The following is a 6,920-nucleotide window of genomic DNA, read 5'->3' as shown; positions in this document are numbered from 1 at the left end:
AGGTTACTTAGGTGGTTATCAGCAGGACTTGAAGAGGAAGAGACACTAACTGTAGCATGTAGTACCAATGTGGATCTATTTGCGTTCTCTTGTCTAAACCTAAACCTATTCCAAATGACTATCAATGAATGAACTTGTGAAGTGGCAGCTCACTCTCAAATCAAAGTTTGTTCAGGCTTAAAAAGTGGTCTAATGTCAAGATGAGTTATCGTCCCACACAATCTTCTGTCGATACGTAAAACGTATGCATGCATTACTGTAAGTCGCTTTGGATAAAAGCGCCTGCTAAATATTACATATATTATGTTATAAGCTCCAACTATAAGCCTCCATCCCAAATGAATGGGAAACAATGGCACTATCTATTTTTGGGGAGATAGAGGCAGATAGCTGGATCTACACAACAGATGGTTTGGGACCATCTCATGATTCTCATCTTGATATTAGACCACTTTTAAGATCTGAAAACACATCTGATTAACTTAGATTTGGGAGTGAACTATCTTTTGAACAGGGGGCAGTTTGACCCAAGTGCCTCCTTAAACTGTATATATACTGTAAACAAGGATTAAGCCAGTGAAGTAGTAAATGCATATTTCTACGCTAGTTAGACTGTTTCGATGTAATATAGATTATAGAGACTACCCTACATTTTGAGATGTTACACTTATTGGAAGATTTTATTAATTGAGGTATAACATCTCCATTGCGTTTGAATTTGATATGAATGGAACATTATAGATGTGAAAAAAATAGGTTCTGAAAGCTAATGCCTAGTGTCAGAAACATTAACATTGTGTATGAATATTATAGTTTTGTAAACTATAAACAACTTACTATCAGAATGTCAGAGACCCATAATTGTATATAACTGTGTCAATTTTGATGGACCCCAGGAAGAGTGGGAGAGTGCCACGGCAGCAGCTAATGGGGATCCATAATATAAAATCTGTCAATTTGAATAAATGTATTAGGCCCAAATCTATGGATTTCACATGACTGAGAATACAGATATGCATCTGTTGGTCACAGATACCTTAAAAAGGGTAGGGGTGTGGATCAGAAAACCAGTCAGCATCTGGTGTGACCACCATTTGCCTCATGCAGTGCGACTCTCCTTCGCAAAGAGTTGATCAGGCTGTTGATTGTGGCCTGTGGAATGTTGTCCCACTCTTCAATGGCTGTGTGAAGTTGCTAGTTATTGGTGGGAACTGGAACACTCTGTCGTACAATTTTTGGATCCAGAGCATCCAAAACATGCTCAATGGGTGGCATGTCTGGTGAGTATGCAGGCCATGGAAAAACTGGGACATTTTCAGCTTCCAGGAATTGTGTACAGATCCTTGCGACATGGGGCCGTGTATTATCATCCTGAAACATGAGGTGATGGCAGCGGATGAATGGCACGACAATGGGCCTCAGGATCTTGTCACGGTATCTCTGTGCATTCAGATTTCCATTGATAAAATGCAAATCAAATCAAATCAAATTTATTTATATAGCCCTTCGTACATCAGCTGATATCTCAAAGTGCTGTACAGAAACCCAGCCTAAAACCCCAAACAGCAAGCAATGCAGGTGTAGAATATCTAGAATTAGATAGAATTGAGTTCTTTGTTCATAGCTTATGCCTTTCCATACCACAACCCCACCGCCACCATGGGGCACTCTGTTCACGTTGACGTCAGCAAACCCGCTCACCCACACAATGTCATACACGTGCTCTGTGAGGCCGGTAGGACATAATGCCAAATTCTCTAAAACGACGTTGGAGGCGGCTTATTGTAGAAAAAGTAACATTAAATTATCTGGCAACAGCTCTGGTGGACATTCCTGCAGTCAGCATGCCAATTGCACTCTCCCTCAAAACTTGAGACATCTGTGGTATTGTGTTGTGTGACAAAATAGATTGGCCTTTTATTGTCCCCAGCACAATGTTCACCTGTGTAATGATCATGCTGTTTAATCAGCTTCTTAATATGCCACACCTGTTAGGTGGATGGATTATCTTGGGAAATGAGAAATGCTCACTAACAGGGATGTTAGCAAATGTGTGCACAAAATATGAGATAAAGAATAATTTTGTGCATATGGGTCTTTTCTGGGGTCTTTTCTTTCAGCTTATGAAACATGGGATCAACACTTTACATGTTGGGTTAATATTTTTGTTCAGTGTAAATACAAACAAATTGGTATGAACATGAAAACTATACGCTGTTCACTTGCTTCCTTCACATCCATTTTGAAGGGACCATTGCATGGAAACCAAAAAAGGAGAGAAACTGTTCTTCTTCTGTATGTTTGTGTGCAGCATATTGGTCCATGCTGGCATGAATAGACTACATGGATAGACTACATGAATAGACTAAATTGATAGACTACATGAATAGACTACATGGATAGACTACATGGACAGACTACATGGATAGACTACATTAATAGACTACATGGATAGACTATATGGATATACGACATAGAAAGACTACATGGATAGACTATATGGAAAGACTACATGGATAGGCTATATGGATAGATATATTATATGAATAGACTATATGGATAGACTACATGGATAGGCTATATGGATAGACTACATGGATAGGCTATATGGATAGACTACATGGATAGGCTATATGGATAGACTACATGGCTAGGCTATATGGATAGACTATATGGATATACGACATAGAAAGACTACATGGATAGACTATATGGAAAGACTACATGGATAGGCTATATGGATATACGACATAGAAAGACTACATGGATAGACTATATGGATAGACTACATGGATAGACTACATGGATAGGCTATATGGATAGATATATTATATGAATATACTATATGGATAGACTACATGGATAGACTATATGGATAGACTACATGGATAGACTACATGGATAGACTATATGGATAGACTATATGGATAGACTACATGGATAGGCTATATGGATAGACTATATGGATAGATATATTATATGGATAGACTATATGGATAGACTACATGGATAGACTATATGGAAAGATAGATTATATGGATAGACTACATGGATAGGCTACATGGATAGGCTATATGGATAGACTATATGGATAGACTACATGGATAGACTATATGGGTAGACTATATGGGTTGACTATATGGGTAGACTACATGGATAGACTACATGAATATACTATATAGATAGACTATATGGATAGATGTAGACTACATGGATAAACTATATGGATAGTACCCCCCCTTGACACGCGGCTCCAGCAGTGCGCCGACACCGGCCTCGGGGACGACCCAGGGGGCGAGGTGCAGGGCAGTCCGGACGGAGGCTGTGGAACTCCCACAGCATTGAAGGGTCCAACACTCCACCGGAACCCAACACAAACCGCCGACCCAGCTTCCGGCAGGGCAGGCGGTGGGGCAGGTTTCGGGTCGAGAGGCAGACCCGATCCCCCGGTCACAGTCTGCGCTGGCGCAGCACGGCACGTTGAAGGTGAACATGGGCGCGGCGTCCCATGTCTCCTCCGCGCACTGGAACCAGTTGTCCACCGCAGGAGCTTCTGTCTGACTCTGATGCCAAGGAACTGGTACCCCAGTACGCACTGGAAGGGGGAGAGGTAAGTGGAGGAGTGGTGAAGCAAGTCCTGGGCCATCACTGCCGAGGGCACGAACGCTCCAGACCCTCGAAGTGAACTGGGGACCCCCGATCAGACACTATGTCCTCAGGCACCCCGTAGTTCCGGAAGACGTGCGTAAACAAGGCCTCCGCAATCTGTAGGGCCGTAGGGAGACCGGACAGAGGAAGGAGACGGCAGGACTTAGAGAAACGATCCACAACAACCAGGATCGTGGTGTTTCCCTGTGATGGTGGGAGATCGGTCAGGAAATCAATCGACAGGTGCGACCATGGCCATTGTGGAATGGTTAAGTGATGTAACTTACCTCTGGGCAGGTGCCTAGGAGCCTTACACTGCGCGCACACCGAGCAAGAGGAAACATAAACCCTCACGTCCTTAGCCAAGGTGGGCCACCAGTACTTCCCACTCAGACAGCACACCGTTTGACTGGCTGACCAGCGGTAGGTGACGTGTGGGCCCAAAAGATCAGGCGGTCACAGACAGCAGACGGAATGTACAGACGCCCAGCGGGACACTGGAGGGGAGCGGGCTCTGCACGTATCGTCTGCTCAATGTCCGTGTCCAGCTACCACACTACCGGTGCCACCAGGCAGGAGGCGGGAGTATGGGGGTAGGATCCATGGGACGCTCCTCTGTGTCATACAGCAGGGACAGTGCGTCTGCCTTCACGTTCTGGGAACCTGGTCTGTACGAAAGGGTAATAACAAAACGGGTGAAAGAAATGGCCCACCTTGCCTGGCGAGGGTTCAGTCTCCTCGGTGCCCGGATGTACTCCAGATTGCGGTGGTCAGTCCAGATGAGAAAAGGGTGTTTAGCTCCCTCAAGCCAATGTCTACACGCCTTCAGAGCCTTGACGACAGCCAACAGCTCCCGGTCCCCTACGTCATAGTTTCGCTCTGCCGGGCTGAGCTTCCTCGAGAAGAAGGCACAGGGGCGGAGCTTCGGTGGTGTACCCGAGCGCTGACAGAGCACGGCTCCTATCCCAGCCTCGGACGCGTCCACCTCCACTATGAACGCCAAAGAGGGTTCCGGATGGGCCAGCACGGGAGCCGAGGTAGGGACCCTGGGCACAGGCTGGGGAATATCGCCGCCCCAAGGCAGAGCTGGAGGCAGCGAAAGCTGAGAGGCGGCGATATGAGGAGGCAGCACGGCAGCGCGGCTGGGACGAGAGGCAGCCCCAAAAATGTATTAGGGGGGCACACGGGGAGTCTGGCTACGTCAGGTAGGAGACCTGCGCCAACTCCCCGTGCTTACCGTGGAGAGAGGTGGACCAGGTAGGCACCGAGTTATGCCCTGAGGCGCACGGTGTCCCCGGTGCGCAGGCATAGCCCGGTGCGTTACAGCGCAGCGCCTCGTATCGGCCGGGCTAGAGTGGGCATCGAGCCAGGTGCCATGAAGCCGACTCAGCGCATCTGGTCTCCAGTGCGTCTCCTCGGGCCGGGGTACATGGCACCAGACCTACGCAGGGTGTCCCCGGTTCACCAGCACAGCCCAGTGCTTTTTTTTTCCACCTCGCCGCACTGGCCTGGCTACGGGGAGTATCCAACCAGGTAGGGTTGTGCAGGCTCGGTGCTCGAGACCTCCAGTGTGCCTCCACGGTCCGGTCTATCCGGTGCCTCCTCCACGCACCAGCCCTCCTCCACGCACCAAGCTGTCTATCCGTCTCCTCCCTACAGGTGCTCCCGCCTGTCCAGCGCTGCCAGAGTCTCCCGTCTGTCCTGAGCTGCCAGAGGCACCCGTCTGTCCTGAGCTGCCAGAGTCGCCCGTCTGTCCTGAGCTGCCAGAGTCGCCCGTCTGTCCTGAGCTGCCAGAGTCGCCCGTCTGTCCTAAGCTGCCAGAATCGCCCGTCTGTCCTGAGCTGCCAGAGCCGCCCGCCAGTCAGGAGCTGCCAGAGCCGCCCGCCAGTCAGGAGCTGCCAGAATCGCCCTTCACTCCGGAGCTGCCGGAGTCTCCCGCATGGCCGGTGCTGCCGGAATCTCCCGTCCATTCGGAACCCGTTGCTAGGGTCCCCAATCCGGGGTCGGTGGCGAGGGTCGCCACTCCTAAGGTGCCACATAAGTGGGCCGAGACTATGATGGAGTGGGTTCCACGTCCCGCTCCAGAGCCGCCACCGCTGTAAATGCCCACCCAGACCCTCCCCTATAGGTTCAGGTTTTGCGGCCGGAGTCCGCACCTTTGTTATTTTGTTCAGTGTTCTGTTGATTTATTAAATATATCATTATGGACACTTACCACGCAGCACATTGGTCTGATCCTTGCTACTCCTCCTCTGAAGAAGAGGAATGTCGTTACAGGAACAGAGGGTTATATACACGTCTAATACTGAGGGAATTGGAACCAGGTGTAGGAAAACAAGATAAGACAAATGGAAAAATGAAAGGTAGATCAGCGATGGCTAGAAAGCCGGTGACGTCGACAACCGAACGCCGCCCCGAACAAGGAGAGGAACCGATTTCGGCGGAAGTCATGACAGATAGACTATATGGATAGACTATATGGATAGACTATATGGATAGACTACATGGATAGACTACATGGATAGACTATATGGATAGACTACATGGATAGACTACATGGAGAGACTACATGGATAGACTACATGGATAGATAGACTATATGGATAGACTATATGGATAGACTACTTGGAATAGACTATATGGATAGAGTACATGGATAGACTATATGGAGAGACTATATGGATAGAGTACATGGATAGACTATATGGATAGACTACATGGATATATATACTATATGGATAGACTATATGTGGAGACTACATGGATAGACTACATGGATAGACCTCATGGATAGACTATATGGATAGACTACATGGATAGACTATATGGATAGATAGACTATATGGATAGATAGACTACATGGATAGATATACTATATGGATAGACTACATGGATATACTATTTGGATAGAGTACATGGATAGACTATGTTGATAGACAATATGGATAGATAGACTATATGGATAGACTACATGGATAGATAGATTACATGGATAGACTATATGGATAGATAGACTTTATGGATAGACTACATGGATAGATAGACTCTTTGGATAGACAGTATGGGTAGATAGACTACATGGATAGACTATATGGATAGACTATATGGATAGACTATATGGATAGACTACATGGATAGACTACATGGATAGACTATATGGATAGACTATATGGATAGACTACATGGATAGACTACATGGATAGACTATATGGATAGACTATATGGATAGACTACATGGATAGACTATATGGATAGACTACATGGATAGATAT

Source organism: Oncorhynchus kisutch, linkage group LG30 (genome assembly GCF_002021735.2).
Source record: "Oncorhynchus kisutch isolate 150728-3 linkage group LG30, Okis_V2, whole genome shotgun sequence".
In the NCBI taxonomy this organism is placed as follows: domain Eukaryota; kingdom Metazoa; phylum Chordata; class Actinopteri; order Salmoniformes; family Salmonidae; genus Oncorhynchus; species Oncorhynchus kisutch.
This window is presented reverse-complemented; position numbering follows the sequence as displayed.